This window comes from Falco biarmicus, chromosome 5, assembly GCF_023638135.1.
Source record: "Falco biarmicus isolate bFalBia1 chromosome 5, bFalBia1.pri, whole genome shotgun sequence".
NCBI classification, from domain to species: domain Eukaryota; kingdom Metazoa; phylum Chordata; class Aves; order Falconiformes; family Falconidae; genus Falco; species Falco biarmicus.
Genome location: NC_079292.1, coordinates 48,932,440 through 48,950,413, shown reverse-complemented (window position 1 = coordinate 48,950,413; position 17,974 = coordinate 48,932,440). Strand labels below are relative to the sequence as shown.

Sequence of the window (17,974 nt, the reverse complement as noted above, 5' to 3'; positions counted from 1 at the left end):
ATGAGTAACAGAGAAAACCCATCACTTACCTTATGTGTGACTTTAAACAAGAATATACACAATAAACTTTTAAAGACGCAAAATTTAGCTGTTACTGGTCAACCCAAACTTTCCCTTCTGCTACTGGCTTGTACAAGAGCCCACATACAGCCCTGTGACCCTGCCGAGGCCCACCACCCACCCCGCCGGCGCCCCCTGCCCAGCGCTTCAAGGCTGGGGGAAGCCAGCTGGGCGCACAGGGCGCTGCGCGGCCTGCACAGCCATCCTCGGTTGAGGCAGCCGCGGCAATTCAAGCGGTTTTGTTTGTTTGTTTGCTTTTTTAACAAGGTAACCTTTTATTTCAACAGCTTTTCTTTAGCAAGCATCGCTTGAAGCAGCGGGGTCTGGGTTTCTTCCCCGTGCCACTCCGCGGAGAAAGCGGGGGATCGCCCGTGACAGCCGCCAGCCGCCGGCCGCCGCCTCGGCGATCAGCCCGCCTAACAGCAGCCGCGCGCACCCCACCCCGCGCGCGGGCTTGTGCATGCTAAAAATAGACGGGAGAGCCTGACAACTGCCTTCTGATTGGCTGTCGTTGAGGTGCCGCCAGCCTATGGGGGCGAGGCGGGGCCTGGCGGCCGATGGCCGGCTTGGCGGGCCGGGCCGGGCCGAGCGGGCGCGGCGGGTGGGGGCAGCCTGTGGGGGCAGCCTGTGGGGGCAGCCTGTGGGGGCAGCCTGTGGGGGCAGCCTGTGGGGGCAGCCTGTGGGGGCAGCCTGTGGGGGCAGCCTGTGGGGGCAGCCTGTGGGGGCAGCCTGTGGGGGCAGCCTGTGGGGGCAGCCTGTGGGGGCAGGCGGCCGGCCAGGGGGGTGGGGGAGCCACCCGGGGGAGGAGGAAGCGCTGGGACAGTCCGGTGGCGCTGCGGAGGCGGCCAGCGTGGGGGCGCCGGGCCTCCGGGCCCCGTTGTTTGCTTTCCGGACCGGCAGTGCTTTCACCGCCGTAGAGCCTAACACCTCCTAAGTGAGGCCAGGGGTGCTGCCCTTGCTCCGGCCGCAAGCGCAGCCCTCCTTCCCGAGCGGATCCCGCGCCCCGCCGGCCGCCCGCCCCCGGCCTGTGGGGGCCGCTGCCCGCCCGCGCCGCGGCGGCAGCCGCCGGCCGCCCGTGCCCGCAGGGGGCGCTCGTCGCCGCAGCCGCGCCGCGGGCCTGGCCCGGTGGTGGGGGCGGCGTGCCCCTGCCCTTGCCCCTGCCCGTTCCGGCCCCCCGCACGCACACGGGCCGGTGTCACCAGCGTTGCTTTTCTCACTGGTGTCACGAAGTGACAAAGGCTCCGTCGTGTGAGCTTAATCGCTTCACGGGGACCTGTTACGGAGAGGTTTTCACGTGTATTGTAGGTTCTAAAGACATCTTGTGGACTTCTGTGCATGAAGTTGTGCCCGAGGCAACAAATCCATAATCAGGGAACCAGTAGCTGAAAGCACCAAAAAGCAGTAGAAATGCAAGTTTTCCTCATGGAATTATCAAGAAACAGTGTTAGGGCACACAGTGGAGAATTAGGGGAATGCCCTGGAATTTAATGTGAGATAAAAATAAGTATTCACTGTACCATAAATGCATCAAATCAATGGTTTCACTGGGAGGAAGCATCAGCTTTATATATAAATATAGTTATGTAGGCATACATTAAATGTAAAGTTTGATACCTGCTAGTGCTTTATAGTCTCAAAAAGTATGCTGGAGGGGCTCGGAAGGCAGGAGCGGGAGCTGATCAGGAGGATGCTGTAGCCTAATTTATTCAAGCACTGTGTAACACCTCTGGAACTGTTATAAGATCTCAGAGTCTCGAGGAGCAGTTTGACTCCTTTATATCTCTTTTCCAGAACCTCTTTTTCTCATGGGTGCCACACAGACTGATAATCACAGAGGTGCGAGTCCAAGTGTAGCGAAGGTAAAAACTGTAAAGAGGGGAAATGAAAGACTTTCTTCTGAAGAAATTTGCATCTGCTGATATTTTCTGTGAGCCTGTGCCTTGTTTCACACGGATAGAAGGAAGCAAGCAGTTCTGCATTCTGATCCACTTGAAGTTAAATGCTTTGACACTTCTAAAAAACATTGCTTTCTATTGCTTTTACGTTAGGCACAGGTAGCTGTCGGTGCGTGAGCATCATCTTGTCCATATGAGCTGTCGATGTCAGCTTGTAATTTAAATACTAATTGCTTGCAATCTTTAGCAGAAGAAAAGTTAACTGACCACAATTCAAAGGATTTCTTAATTATAAAAGGAGAGCACTTCACAGCAAAGAGTGCAGCCAATAATTATCTACTGCCAAATGCCAAAACACGTGTGAAATTAATGTTAACTGCTGGGAACAGAAAGAAGCTGATACCTGGTGTGGCAGTTTGAGGCTTCTAGTATAAAAAAGAAAATGAGTTTTCATGTATTCTGTTAGCTTCAAATGTAACGGTATTTTCTGTGTGGTGATAGCATTCAGGAGAAATAGCATAATAAGTCGGGTGCTGTTAATTCAGAGGTGCTGCAAGTTATCTACAGAGGTACCATTCTCCACATGTATTCTGAGCACTTCTGAGGGCTTGTATCGCCCCTTGCAGCTGGTAGGACTTTTGCAGTGTGCACACAGTGACTACTACTCTTGTCTGTGGGCAGCAGCAGAAATTCTGTGGGTTTTATCCAGTTTCCCCATCTGATCATAGCCTAATCCTCTCCTGTGTCATCACCTCACAAGTCCAGCATGAAGGGGTTAAGGCTTTTTAGCAGGGTATATGTTAGTGTTTTTCTTGGATTTAACTGAAAAATTTCTCATGCAAATCATAAATGTGAAACCTTTCTAGATTTGCCCTTTTGCTATCTAAGTGTCCAGCTGGGTTTGGTTTTACTTTGTGCAGCTGTTGATACTTCCAAAGTTTAGGGAAGTGTAACAGCTTGGAGATCTGTGTCTAAAAAGTTTATACTGAGTGTACCCCTCCTTGAAGATTTATCACAACACTAGTAATAACTTTTTATATTTGTCCTTCAACGAGTACATCTTCAGCTTTTATTATTTTTTATATATTGCTTAGTAAACTTTTAACTTTTATTTGCAGATTAATCCCACCTGTATTTTTAGTTTTCTTCTTAATCTTGTCCTACACTTTATTTTCATCTTCAACACTGTTTCTTGTAATGTCATATGTAGTTTCAGTCTCTTATAACTTCTGAATAACCACTTTATGGTGACATGTCTCATAACATGCTGTGTTAAGTAAATATGATGGTTTTTGTTGATTAAGGTATACAGTTCTTAAGGGCATCTGTTCAGGGATGCATATATAATTTCTTTCACTATAATGTTTTATTTAGTCCTTTTCTGAGACACCTGTATTAAATTTTCTTTACCTTTCTGCACAGTCAGTGTCTCTCGGCTGCTTTTCTGAGGGCTTTAATTATCATGCTGTTTCTAAGACAATTACATAATTAAGTGGTTTTCATTTTCATTCTGAATTTGGTAATTATAACTAAAACACTGAAAAGTGCATTAGCTGCAATGTGAAGAGACTCAATTATTAAAATAAAAGAAAAAAAAGAAATTAAAAGAAGAGAAACACAGTTGAGAAGATTCTACTAATAACCCATAAATTAAATTAAAATTAAAAAGAAATATGGAGAGTTGAACTTACTGGACCCCTTCAGTATGTTGCTTTAAATTACAAACTTGAAGAATAATAAGAATAGAGTGCTGGAAGGACAGTGTTTCATTGTTTCGTAATTTTCTGTGTTTCATATTTTTTTAAGAAAAGACTCTTATTTGCTCTCCCTAGTTCTGGCACTGCCCCAATCATGTGTGTACTTCTGTACATGAATACTTTTCCTTTTTTATTGAAACAGATGGCATATCTTCACTTTGAAGACCCAGGCAAGGGGGGCATAGGAAATATGATAGGATTAAAATTATTTTGAAACAAGATAACATCTTTGTCATATCCTATTTCCCACACACCTGTTAGTCTTTCAAGCAAGCAGTGACAGTGAACACTCAGAAACAGGGAGCATGTTTTGGTTGTGGTGTTCTGAAACCCCTGCTCTGTTCTTTGAGTCATCTTAGGTATTCAGTTCCTATGACTACCTGTTTTTCAAAAACAGAAGTCTTAAAAGTTAGCAGCTGAGCTCCACTGAGCTCAGCAGCAATACTATCAACCACAAAGGGAGCAGATTAGGCATTTGTTCCAGCTGTATTAGAAAACCTTTCCCCTAAATCCGCCAAAGTCACCTGAGGCTCAGTGCTTTTAAAAATCAGGTCATTTCTTAAAGCATATAAACATGAGTTCAGAAGCCTGATTTTCAGCCTTTTGTTGTGCAAACATTAGACAAGCTTAATTTCTTCAGAAATACTACAAAGTCAGGGTTTCTAGAATTTAGAACATGTATATGTGCTCCAGGGAAGATTTGGAATGCTATAAGTAAAACGCATATGAGTAAAATATTTCTGGCCTCTGTCATACACATATGTATGAAACATTATCCACGCGACTGTGCAGTGCAGGACATGTGATTGGAATGGTAGTGACGTCTCTGGAAGTCCAGGTGAGAAAATGGCTTGAAGCAGTTAGGGGTCCTGATTCAGTCAGAAGTTTCACATATGGTTATGCTGCCAACATCAGTGGATGTTTAGGCAAGCATTTATGCTGTTTGATGAATTTTCACTTGGTCCTACAGAAATGTCTGTTCAAATGCATGTTTGAGATACTTAACGTTTCTATCAGAGCAGTGGCTGTGAACGTTTTGAATTTTAACATCTATTTTAACACTTACTAAATGAATACAAGAGTTACATAAAAAGTACAAGAGATGTTTATTTGGGGCCTCAGTCCTAACCTACTACTGGTAAAACAGATTTCCCAGAGCATGTGGAATTCTGTATTTGTGTCAGAATGCTTGTGGATCTATCGTCAAACTTGATCACTGGAAACCTGGACAGGCGATTGTCCTCTTTACTCATGTGAACGTTAGCCATAGAATTGTTTGGCTTCAGAACATGTTTGGAAATATATTTTAAGAATGTAGTGCTTCTAAAGCTATAATTCACATCCAGATTTATGATAATACAAATGCAGAATGAAGAGCAAAGCCTGCAATTTAGCATTTAAGTCAGTCTCCGAGTTACACTGAAAAACAGAGTGAAACCTATGCTGGCAGGCATGAGTGCCTAGCTTCTTAAGTCATCAAGTTACCAAAGAAAGGATTAAATGGCTTGGGGTCTAATTTAGTAAAACAAGTTTTCCCTGAGGTTTGCAGGGACCTTCTTGGTGAATACTGGGGGTTTTTTCTGAGAGACAAAGCATCAGAAATTTTAGCTGGTGGAATGAAATCTGCTCAGCCCAGAGCTGTGCATCTCTAACTCCAAGTCACATGGCTTTGGTATGTGGCCCATAGCTAATCTCTGTATTCTGTTAAACAGCAAAACTGGTTGTGTTTTCAGTTATGAGTTTGGTGAGCAGGCTACATGACAATCCATGAGGAACTTGAAAAGATTGATGATTGTCCTTTGGCTCCAAAACTTGGGGAGCTGGTTTGAAGGACTAAGGTCTTATGTGATTTTTTAGGGCCTTAACCACACGTGTCAGGCTAAATTTCATATCAGAAATGTTATAACCACAATCAAACGTTCCTCTAGTTTTCCCATAGCCACATTTTACAGTTGTGTCATAGTTCTTTCTGGTAAACCATGCTTCAAATATCATATTTTTATTCAACTTTCACAAGCCCGTGTTTGCCACTCAGCTTTCAGCGAGCAGTGCCAAGGTGTCAGTACCAATTCGTAACTGAGAAGGCAGAAGATCCCACAGACACATTAAGATTCATTATTGATCAGGACTTTGTCTCCACAAACTGAGGTTATTATTTTCACTGGAGTCAGGAGTCATGCTGCTTTGATGAGGAAGTAGCTTGGACCTTATCCAGCTATTGATATTTCTAAAGTGATGATCTGGCTGTAAATCTGGCCGCAACGATGCATTGCTTCACCACACAGATCTTATTACATGTGCCTGCCATTAGTAATGCTTCTGACTTTGACTTTTGAATGCCTTGAAAACAGAGCCTGGTGGTTTTAGTTTTAATAGGTTTTGTGTGTAGGGCTGTTCATCCTTTTACTCTTGTATAGTGTTGCCAGTGGATTGCTTGCTATTCACAATCATGTAAGAAAGTTGCTGTGTGTGCAAAATGTGCTGCTTGGGAGAATTGTGCAGTACTGGACTACTTTTGTAAAAAAAGGTAAGCTGCACTGGTTTTCACCACAAAACTTCAGAATTCAATATTAAGATCAAAATGACATGTCTTCTTAAAATTATGATTTTTCATATTCATAAATATCTCTGTATGAATCACTCAACAGTATTATGGGCTACTAAGAATATTTACTGCAGCTTGGAGGATTCCAGAGTCAGTGGTCCAAAGTTACTTTTTTCTTTGTTAGAGTTTGCATGAGTTGATGGAAATGTCACCAGGCTACAAAATGAATAATAAAACCTGGGTTTGGTCTCATGTTTTTGGCTGCTGACAAGTGTGCCTCCCTCAGCTCTCACTGCGTGACAGCACCTATAGCACTGCAGGAGTACCCGTGTTCCAGCAGAGCTCTGGCAGAGCAGCCACTGCAAATCTACTCCTGCACTGTGAGGCTGAAATGCAACCCAAGCAAGGCCAAGGTGGTGTTGGTTAGAGAATGAGATGGTATGAAAGCCATCTTTGTTATGTGTATGCACACGCATCAAGTCAGTGCTCTTGTCTGACTGCTGAGTCAGCCTACATAGTTAGATGCAAGGTGATACTGCTTTCACACCACTGGCCAATATTTCAAGTAAAAGCTTAAAAGCTTGATGTCTGTACTGTTTGTCTCTTCAGGTGAGATCCTCACCAAATTTAGCTACCTGCTTTATGGTGGCCTGTTCTAGGTCACAGCCATCTCATTTCAGTGCACACATCCAAGTGTACTACTGTAGGTAATGATGTCTACTGATGTAGACATTATTATTAATAGTTTGGATCCCATATTCCAAACTAGTGCAAAATATGACTGCCTTCCTCTTTGTATGCTACTTTATCAGGAGTACTTTTTTTTTGATTCCTATGAATCTATTTGTGATGAACAAGCCTATTCAAGGGCTTGATCTTCAAGCTCATTAGTAAAAATAGAAGCACATGTGATTCTAATACTAATTCTGTCTGAACCGTTGTCCAACTTAGCTGGCTTTACATGGACTTTGTCAAAGCCTGATATTGGAAAAAGTCTTTTTGATGTCCCATTAATTCCAGTTGGGATATATGTGACAATAGGAAAGAGATATTTATTAATATTTTATTTAAAGGTATACCCAGGCTTTGTGCTATGCATTTCAATGTCAAGATTTTTGTGTATTTTTTGTTGGTCTGCATGTTTTGGTGGTAATAATAGTAGCCCGGCATGCCTTTTGCCATTTGGCCTGTGCTCACACATATTTCATAAGTCAACTAGCAGAGTCATCACTGTAATTGTAGTAATTTTTGCTTTTTTATTTTATTTGGCATAAGGAACAAAAGACCTAAGCATATTTCTAGCTTTATATACCTTCTTAAATACTTCTTATGCATAGTATGGATTCAATAAACTCTTTGGCCTGGTTGAAAGGTTTTTCTCATTTGTTTTTCTTTCCTAATTTTAAATGAAGGTAAATTAATCCAATTTTAAACTGTCCAGTAGAAATATTTATTAACCATTATTTGGGTGAGTAAGAGTCCACCCACTTTGGCTTGATTTTTATGTAAAAGTACTGAAATATTCTTTAAATGAAACCTGAGCAAACTAAATTATAGCAGTGCTTTGCTTCCCTGAGTCTTGCACTTCACCCGCTGCAAAAATTAGAGTATGGAAAAAATAAAAATGTAATACCAATTAAGTAAAACTAGCACAATGCAAAAGAAGATAATTGCATTGCTCAGCTTTCACAAGGCCAACATAAGAAAACGAAGTGACTCATCTTCCTTCACATGCACAGCTTGCTCAAACATACAGACATTATTATTTATTTGTATGGTTTTGATTCTTTAGCCAAATGTCGCTACTTTATAATGTGGTTTAACCACTTAGGGATTTTGTTCAAAGTGTTCATTTGTACCTTTATCATTGAACCACATAAAAGTGTTCTAGCCTTCAGTGTAATGAAGTTGCATGCAAGTGTTACATATCATTAAATCTTACTTTGTATGAGTACATTAGTTCAAAGATAACTCTTCTGCAAAGATAAGATACAATATGCAGTGAACAAGGGCTGCTTTCTAGTGAAGGCATGTTCCTTATCAAACCAGTGTGTCAAGTAAGGGTATGCTCAAGACATAAACAACAAGAAATCTTCATATAACTTTGTAATTTTGACTTTGGAGGTAAGCAGACAATTGACTTAGATCATTTCTTAAAAGAAAGTGACTAAGATTTATAAGTCAGTTGTGGTTTTGAGAGTTTTACCTATGATCTTATGAACAAAATGTATAAAAATCTGCAATACATAAAAATTCTGGAAAGGAAGAACAGTGGTTTAAAACTTTTGAATTATCATTGCCATTGATTTTAAAATTCCGACAATATGTAATACTCCCATTAGGTGGAGAGTCTGAAATAAGGAGGAAAGATTTTCTGGGTTGGAGATGTAAATATACTTTTGTAGAGAGTTTTTATGCAATGTTCAAGCTGAACAAAGTGTAACAGTTTTGCCTCATAGAATTTAATGTAAAGGTTAAGGCTGAGCAAATGGTATTCATGCTAATTTCACTTTTTCTTTTCTGGCTGAGAGTCATTCCTGGGTTTTGGGCAGTGTGTTAGTGGTTCATGTTTGCTGAAGTTACTTGGATGAATTTGAATATGCAGCCAGTGAGTTATTTACAAACTGTTTGCGTTGACTGTGCACCCTGCTCTATTAAATATTTGCTTTGGTTCATTCTATTGAATCTAATTAATCAGTGTCAGTTCCAATATGTGCAATGTCTACAACTGCAAATGAGAGGAACCCTTTTGCTTCTCTGACTGGCATCAGGAGGTGCTTTGGCAAATCATATTGCACTGACACACTTCAGCATCTTTTTCTTTGTTGAAACAAAAATGAGGAAAAAAGGTAAACCTAGTACAAACAGATCTTTTTGTGATGTTAGTAGCAAACCCAGAAAGCTACTGTCAAAATAAGAAACTTTCTGAGCTGTATGAAAGTCAAACCATTCAAGATAGTATGACTACAGAGTGAAAGTAACTGTAAACAAAAAATTGCTGACTGGTGTCATTTTCTTGTCGGTCTTGGCAAGTATCTACTCATAGGCAAGCATCATAAGTAGTGACCCACTTCCTAGAACTGATTTTCCCTTTTTTTTTTTACAAATCTTTTGAAAGATTAGTTCAAAGGGAATAAAAAGGGTGACACTATGGTTGAACTTTCTGTAATCTAACTTGACTGAGGAAATGTGGCTGTTCCATCTGAGTTCCTTCCCCAGTTAAAGAGGGAAAATAAGCACTGTCAAAAACCAGTTCAGCTGGTGCAATAATGGGTCTGTATGGTAGGTCTGTTGAGGCTATATATTTCTTCCTTTAAACTAGAGATGCAAGAAGAGCTTACTTAAATGTAGGTCCTCAAGTTACATGAGATGGAGCCAATGCCAAAAGGCATGGGGAAACTGGCATGAGTTCAGCCAAGACCCACTGCTGCAGTCCAGGGCTGGAGCACCTGCCCTGTGGGGAGAGGCTGAGGAGCCAGAGCTGGCTCAGCCTGGAGCAGAGGTGGCTTTGGAGTGGCTTATGAGGCAGCCATCAAGAAGGTGAGGCCAGGCTCTTCACAATGAGGCAACATCAATAGGTTGAAACAAGAGCAGCTGAGACAGAATACAAGGGAAAACTTCACTATGAGAGTAGTGAAGTAGCCCCTTCCAGTCTGAATTGTGATCCTGTTTTACTGGAAAGTCTGACTTTCCAGGCTGAATCTAATGTTGGGTGAGTTGTTGGATCTCCACTGGTGCCTTCTGTCTCATGAAGTCATTAAAATGCTAAAAAATGAAGTCACATTGCTTCTATAAGAACCTTTTAAGACAGTTCACTGTTGGAAGATACTCCATAGTATCCACTCTGGTTGAGAGTTGTTTATTGTAAGCTCCTTTCACATCATTACAAAGGTGTGACGTTACAGTGTTCCCTCGTTTTCTCTTTATTTGGCGTATTTAAGATAACACTTGAACTATATTTCACTGTGAGTTTTATGAGCTTCTTAATACAAATGCTGAGCTTTTACCTGATCTTTTTTTAGTCCTTGCACCTGTAGTATCTTTATTCTCTCAAGGGCCAGCTGATGTAGCTCTTTGAATGTATGTATCTTGACATGTCTTTTTGTTCTCTGCTTCTCTGTCTCTCAGAGTTGCCCTATTAATATCTTTTCAGTATTGCTAAGGTAATAAGTTTACCAGCCCTGAAGTAGACCACAAATAAAGCAAAGCTCTTGTGTCCCTTATGTATCCTATTCCCCTTAAAACATTCCTAATTCTCCATCCAAAAGTCTTTCTTTCTCACAGTACAGAACTCATCCCGTCGTTGATAAAAAAAAAATAATAATGAAGTCAATAGGTTAGGAAAAAAACACGTAGATGCAGTGCTTAATGACATGGTTTAGTGATGGACTTGGCAGTCCTGGGTTGACAGTTGGACTTGATGATCTCAAAGGTCTTTTTCCGCCTAAATGATTCTATGATTCTATATTAAATGTATCCAGAGATTTAAACCCATTCACTAATGCTATTGGTTTTTCGGGAGTTTGTTGATTTTGACCAGTTGGTTAAGTATGATATCTTATTTTTATGACTTCCTCTCAGTTACCATATGAGAAACCTTGTATGTGTAGGCCACAAAGATGCTAGCAACACAAAGAAGTGGCATCAGACTTTAAAAGAAGGAACACAAGATACACTTTGAAGGTCAAAATCAAAGTGACAGCTCAACTATGAGTAGACCATTCCCACTTTTGGAGAGGTGAGAGTTTTCCGAGGAGAGATACAGTGTGCTGTAACATGATCAGCTTCACATACTGACAGCTGAAGTACGGCAGATGCAGCCTGGGCAAAAAAAGATCTGAAGGTTTAATTCCACCTTTCCCTTCAGACACAGTGCATCTTATTTCATGTTTCATGGGAGGTGAGGTGGCAGGGGATGGAGAAGGAAGACCTTCTCCTTGCATTCTTTTTTCAAAGAGATGTGATGCCTGGGTTTCAGTACAAGGTAGTAGATGGTGGACCACTGTCTTGTGAACCCGAAGAGGTGAGACTGAGTCCTGGGTCTGTGAATAACCATGTGTATTATGCAGGGCAATTACACATTTTACTGTGCTGATCGTCTGTTGCCCCTTTTGCACTTTGCATGTCTGCTTTTATAGGAATACATTCAGGAAAAAATGGGAGTCTGGCTGTGTGCTTGTTGAGACCCTCTAATGTTCTCTAAAATGTTTGAAAATCATATTCTGGCTATTTTCAAAAGTTAACTCAAGTCATAAAGACAACCTGTGTTCTCCACAGCTTGATGGATTTTACCAATACAGTTCTTAATTTGATTGGCATAATTACTCATTAATGCAAATGTGTTTCTGTCATAAGCAACCTGTGCTAATTTCACAGTAAATAGAAATGAAACACTTAGGAAGAAAAACTCCAAGGCAGTTAAAATGTTTTTGCATAATGGCTCAAAAGCTGAGTATTGCACAGTTGGTTCTTTCAGTCCCTTCACAGGAACTGGTTGTGTTCGCAGCACCATCAGCATGCTTTATGTAGAACAAAGCTCTTCTGAAAGTTACTTGTGTTAAATCTGCAAGGATTTGTTTCTCTTTGTAGAGAAGGCATAGAAAAAGATTTGGAATTGAAGGTAGGGATGACCTACTCCATATCTGATATTGAAAGCAAATATAAACCCAAACCACACTCTCCCTTACCTTTTATATCCTCTGTGTGTGTCTCAGTACTAGCTACTACAGCTGTTTTTTTGACCAATTTCATTCTGTTGTTTCTCATTACTGCTGTTACTGGGAGTTCTTTGGGGGCTTGCTGCAGCACCAGTGTGCAACTACTGTTTCAGGAAAAACTCCTTCAATAAAGCAACCATTGAAAGGTGACTTTAAGCCTAAAGGTATACATCTGGTGGAGTGCTTGCTCCTAAGTATTTTGGAGGGCATACTCTTGATGCTATCAGTGCCTTCAGGCCCAATGTCTGCTGCTTTCTTGCTCATTTGGAGGATTAGCATCTGAAGAGATTCTTTGGGATGTGTGCTGCTTAACATGTGTGATGAAGGTCAAAAATCTACCTCTGCTATGCCTCCTCTCCGTGATCCAGTAAAGGTTTTCCACCAGTTGTGCAAAGTAAGCATGGAAAGGGGAGAGTTTCCAGTGTCTGCTAGTCTCTGCCATCCTCCACAGACGTCTGAAGGCCGTGTGGCTGGATGTGTCCTGTCACACGCTCTGGTTCCAGTCCCAGAGCTCTCCTTTCAGGTGTTGTGCAAGGCAGCTGGAGTCTGTGAAGCCCTGTGGGGTGTCAGTAGGCAGAGTGGTGGTGGCTGGATGTCAGAAGTAATTGGTGCTGGGGCTTTCTGTGAATCCTGATCCATAGCTGTATAAGTGTGTAAGCCCTCACTTCTGGCAAAGAAAAATCTTCCCTGTCTCACAGAAAAAAAAAAAAGAAGACAAAAAATACTTTGAGCTGAAATACAGATCACATTTCTCCCCCAAGTGGTTACTCATTTCCAGGGGAGGGCAGAGTCTGTGATTATGGATCTTGACTTTGAGAGGAATGAGAAATGCTTCTTGAATTAACTGATGTGCAGGGTGAGGATGAGTGATACAGAAAGCTGGGTGATAGGCTTAGAATTACGAATTATAGCTTCAAGCTAAGACTGGAACTCAGATTTTAATTTAAGGCTCAAAGCAGAATCAGGTATTTTGTTTATGTTTTCTTTTTATGACAGAAATGCATTCCGTTTTCAATACACATTTCTAAAGATCACCTGTAGCCTAAAAATGAAAAGACATTTGAGTCAGGTGAAAAAAAACCCTTGTTGATAAGTCTCTTTTGTTATGTCCTTGTGCCACTTCAGAGTTTTTATTGTATTCCTAAAACCTTTTCAGTTACTGTTCTGTAATGATGAATCTGAGGGCATGGTATTGCCTTTACATCTGTCTTGTCCTTCAAATCTGTTATAAAAACATGTGTTCCAGAGTTCAATTGAATGTCTATATGGTTCTGGAAAAGGAAAAAAAAAAAAAAAAGAGAGAAACAATTAGGGAGACAAAAAAACCCACACCAACCTTTAATTAAAATAAACTGCAGAGTCACTATATGGGGCAACATGAGTGCACAGTGAGATTAGGAAATTTAAGGGAAGGAGAGTGACTACAGAGAAAGAAAAAGGAATGTGTTTAGTGTGTGATGTCTGTGTGTATTATATGTGAGAAGTTTTGCTAGTGTAACCAATAATAGTGTATTTTCCAGATCGCTAAGTGCTTCATATTACAAAATACACTATTCTGCACTTGGAATTAGATAGGCAAGCTGAGTTTTCTTATGCTGGTTGTCTGCCGCAATCTGGGGGTTCTCTTCTTGTCTTCAAATGGTTTAGGTATTTTTTTGTGAGAGCTGTTCATTTTGCTTTCTGTTTAAAAATCCATCAATACTTGACTGTGCTGTAAACCAGGTAAAATTGTCTACTTTATCTGCTGAGCCCTGCCAGACATTAAAACTAAGCTATGTGGTGGGAGTTATATTTCTGGTTCTCTCATCTTTGCCCAGTAGTAACCCATGCACATGGGAAGAAAGCCATTCAGGTTGAATGATGATGGCACAGAGATCTGATCTAAACTAATTGGGGTGAAGAACATCACATAAATAAATTGAGACTAAAAGTTCTTAGTGTTGGAAAGAAAGGCTGGTTTTGAAGGCTGGTGCTTGCTGAGAAGGGAAAGGCAGACTCGTAATTGCGCAGGAAAGTAAGTAGCACTGGGAATCAGTAATGAGGAGAGACAGGCATATCAGCACTTGGTGGAAAACAAAGGTGAAAATATGCTTAAAATTGGTAAAGTATTGCCTGATCCCACTGAATTAAGGTGTCTCATTGTATTTCCTTAACTCTTGTGAGCTTTAAATTGTACTGTTAATGTCCTTTTAAGGCAGTTAAGTGAGTATAGCCCTCCTCACACACCCACTTATAAAAGAGCGATGGTTTGTTTTTCACCCATATATATGTAGACTCCATCCTAACTGTCCACTTCCATCATTCAAGCTGTGAAATGTGGAGTGATTTTCACTACTATATCACACGGCTGAGAGTAAAGAAAATACTCTGAAGTGCTGGCAGTGGTAAAAGCACTACAGAATAGTGCTTTAACAGAACATTCCTTCTTTTTCCATTGTGTGTTTCTGTAGAAAGCTGGTAATACCTCCAGAAGTTTATTATAATTACAAAACACTATTAAAACCAAAAAATCATTAGCAGTATAAATTGAAAACAAACCTAAATGATTTAAAAAGAAGGGGGGAAGAAATACCATAGCAGTCTTCTAATAAACTCGCATAAAATACAATGATTAATAGAGATACAAATGTCATGAACTTTTCTGGCTACAGAAATCCATAATCACATAAGCAGTTGGTATGTGTTTCGTTCATTCATGTTAATAAAGAGCTCATTTGTTTTAATTCTAGGGTCTTTTACGTGGGCTCAAATATGCCATTTATTTTGACTTTTTTTCACATGCTTTAATTGCCAAAGGATATCTCAAATGTTCCATTCTTTCATACGGCAGAAAATGTCTTTAGAAATAAATTCTCAGTTCTTTCAATGACGTTATTTGAAAAATCTGGGTACACTGGAACAGGAAGTTTAAACCCCCAAGACTTCACTATGCTTCTTTCACCTGAATTCAGTCATCTGTCATAAATGAGGAGGGAGTCCTGTATTCACAGAGCTGAAAACAGGCCAATTTGAGAAACTGGCTTACTGGCCTACTTTCAGATAGTATCTTTTAAAAAAATAGCTTTAATCCATTTGTTTAGTGCATTATCTTTGATATAAAGAGCTGAAGAATAAATGATCCATTTCTGTGCAAAAAAATACTTGACGTTCCTGTAGCTTTCCTTACGATACTCAATCGCTTTAATCTATTGCCACTGTTCCCTAGTGTTTGTTTCATAGTTTAATTCAGATATTGCTGCAGTCTTCAGAATTTACCAGTAAAAAACTTTCTTTAAAGAAGCACATTTTCCTGTGCTAGATACTTACAGCACTGAACAACCTCTTCAGTCTCCAGGTGGATGCATTACTGAACTTCTTCCACAACCTTTTCTAGACCAGACCTCTAATGGTTTCTCAGAAAACTGCTGGGTCACCAGTGGTACAAACACAGGACTAGCAAACTCTACCTGGTTTATGATAACTGCCTCACTAGTGTCTACTTTTCCTGATGACTTCACTGATAAAAGAATTTCCATTTGGTTTAAAGCATGTACCAGACCCTTTTTGTAAAAGTGATCCGTGTTCTCCACCTATACAGCTTTCCGGTGGAAGTGTCAGGCAGGAGACATCTACAGGTCCCACTTCCAGTTCTGCTGTGGGTCTCCTGATGGCTCTCGATTGAGCCCTTTATGCTATTTAATGCTCACTGTTTTACATGGACAACAGAAAGGGTAACCTATCTTTCCCCTTGTGTCTTGACTCTTTTGTCTTCTGTGATTATACTGAGGGCTCTTTGTAGCAGAGATCACTTGTAAAAGATGCCTGTAATCACTTCTTGTAAATGTCCTGGATCTTAGCTCCAGTCTTTATCATGGGTTTTAGCGATGTAGCCCTTGAAATGTCATCTTTAGCTTTTCTGAATCAAAACATATTGTGCTGAGCTCAGAGGTGCTAGATATCATCAGTACCAAGAAAATACTTCCAGATAGCAAATAGTTCAGTCACTGTGAGCTAAAGGTATACAGCGATCCCATCCTTCTCTTTGAAGAAATCAATACGTCTGTGCTTCTTGACCTAGTGACATTTTTTTTGGTTTTTTTCATATTGAACTTCAAGTATATGAAATACGAACAGTAACTTTCTCAGCCTTGAAGGGTCTTTTAATACATCCAGAGACAAAAATCATACTATTCACAGCAGCCTTGGTGCTTGTTAAGTGTGAAGAAAAAATCTGTATAATTGCAGCTACCAACACTACTGCAAGAGGATAAGAGAAAGGCAATGTTGTGTATGAATCTTACTGAATTGCAAACTGCCTTCTCAGCAGTCAGCACTGCACGCTGGTGCAGATCGGATGCTTTCATAATGCTGTTATGCAAGGAGGGTGACAAGCACTGCAGTGATTAAGATACTTTTTGTGTGTTCATACTGTGTTTCTTTCACTTTGGAAAAAATGGATAAATCAATTGCTAAAAATGGACCATTCTAAAGTGACTCAAACATATCTCTGTATGGTGCTGACTTTTCACCTCATTTTTTGTTTTTGGTTTGTTTGGGTTTTTTTTCCCCCAGGATGCTGTGTGGAGCACAGCAAGGTAAACAGCCCCTTTTCCATGCCACATCTTGAGAGCACATGCATGTGCTGTGCAGGATGGCACATGGCTAAGATTAGGATGTGGTCTTTAGCTGACATACAGATGAAAGAGCAGTTTCTAATTTAAGACATGTGCTCTGCATCACTACACATCCTGATTAATACAAATTATTGCATTTGTGTAGGGTCATACAGTAGTTATTTTTTGATAGAGCCCTGTCAGGAATCAGATTAGAATATAAACTTTATTCTTTTGGTTAGTTAGTACCAAAATAAGCATATATATTCTAAACATATCTAATACTGCTTGAAATATCTAAAGAGATTTTTTTTTCCTTTTATTTGTCTTCCTCCGGCATTATCTCTTTGCAAAGGGACTCATCTCTGGCAGATGAGTTGAAAAGCACATCAGATAGTAAAGACTTTTTTTTACTAATAAAATCAGTTTATTTAGAACTGATAAATCTGATGTCCTAATGGAAACTGTATTTGTGTGGTTTTGCGTGTCTGTGTCCAAGTACAGTGTAAAAATACAGTGTGAATTTTTTACATTTCACATATTCAGTGGTATCAATGAACTGCTTGTGCAGGGTTAAAAGACCAAGGATTGGTAACAGAGATGGTAGAACTACTGTAACCAACTAATTAGAGATATAAAGGTATCTCCTAGTAACTCTTTTTCATTTCTAGATGACATGCATAAGCATCAAAGCTAGCTCAGATAGCCTTAATCATTTTGAACTGATGAATTTCTCCATGTTTCTTAGATTAATCTTACAAGATAAAGCAAGTAACATTTCATGCAAAATGAATTAAGATAAAGTTAATACGGAATCGAAATAAAAGCTTATTTGCAGTTTTGTGATAGTAGCAGAAATAAACGGAATATGTTAAGTTTGGGAAAAAAATACTGAGAACATTTTTATGCTAAAAAGGGTGTTTATAAGATATTAATCTGTAGGGTTTTTTTTTTAAATTCCTTTAGCATACTCCTTTCCAATAAAGTATTTTTACAGCAATGTGAAATTGGTATGCAAATACTATAGATAAGGCCAGATCATAAGCAAGGCAAAATGTTACATGGTAAAGAAGAAAATATATCAGTAATTTGGATGATCTCCTTTTCCCTTCTCCACATTTCTCCTGGGGTCACCAAAAACAAGAGTGTAGAGTCCTTTTTCTGCAGAGAGTGATGAATGAAGCACCAGTAGCTGTACCAAGTCAGGAAAGGAAACGGGAGGAAGAAGACAAAAGAGGAAACAATGGTTGAAAGAGCACCAGATATATTTATCCAAAAGTTTACACTATCCATATGGAAGTGGTACAGGATTGCTATTAATTGCAACATACCTGTAGATTTCAGCTGAGATTCTGCTGTCTTGGCTGTTATAAAAACACATAGAAATGAGAATCTGTGCCTAAAATAT

At 40.1% G+C, this 17,974-nt stretch overlaps 1 long non-coding RNA gene across 1 annotated transcript in view; it reads left to right on the top strand.

Moving 5' to 3' along the window:
• The first annotated feature begins 2,597 nt into the window (after nucleotides 1-2,597).
• Nucleotides 2,598-17,974, top strand: part of LOC130150612 (uncharacterized) — a 61,635-nt gene continuing 46,258 nt past the window's right edge. Inside the window, exon 1 of the long non-coding RNA XR_008822295.1 lies at nucleotides 2,598-2,978. This is a non-coding gene — a long non-coding RNA (uncharacterized LOC130150612). The remainder of the gene's footprint in view (nucleotides 2,979-17,974) is intronic.